The 559-nt window shown below is 46.0% G+C and overlaps 1 long non-coding RNA gene across 1 annotated transcript in view; it reads left to right on the forward strand.

The window, feature by feature from the left end:
• LOC107574197 (uncharacterized) overlaps positions 1-559 on the forward strand; it is a 7,363-nt gene that overhangs the window by 6,719 nt on the left and 85 nt on the right. The gene's annotated exons all lie outside the window — the stretch shown is intronic.

Here is a 559-nt window from a genome sequence, read left to right on the forward strand (position 1 = left end):
TTCCTTGGAAAAAACGCTCGCAGTGCACGCCGATTGCCCCCTCAAAGGCATCGTGTGCGTGCTCTTCGCCCAAACAAAACAACGCTTAGATCGTGTGTGTCATCAGATGTTAAACAACGTCAACACAGATGCACACATCATTAAATGCTTTGCTAGTGCTCGCCATAATGAGATGAATAGAGATCGCTCTTACCACAGAAATGCACGCTTCAAACAAAACAGTCAATGAAGACGAATGCACGCTTCAAACAGAACGGTCAGTGAAGACGAAGAAAGTGATGATGTGCGCTACCGGCGCCTATTTTGTACTAGTCGCGACGGTAGTGACGTCATGGCTGTCGCCGGCCAAACAAGTTGGTGTTTTTTCAATGTAGGCTTCAGGCACGGGTCACGACGAGGCGTTCCCCATAGCGACCCCTAGAGGACGCAGTTCGAAGGTCCCATGAAAGGGAACTATTTTAGAGACATCAGTAGTACTGGTATCAGTGATACAGTGATACTGGCCTTCAGTCATAAAAAAAAAGATGCCATTAAAAATATACTGTCTTTATGTTATTTG

This window comes from Sinocyclocheilus grahami, unplaced genomic scaffold (assembly GCF_001515645.1).
Source record: "Sinocyclocheilus grahami isolate Dianchi unplaced genomic scaffold, SAMN03320097.WGS_v1.1 scaffold2142.1, whole genome shotgun sequence".
Lineage (NCBI taxonomy): Eukaryota > Metazoa > Chordata > Actinopteri > Cypriniformes > Cyprinidae > Sinocyclocheilus > Sinocyclocheilus grahami.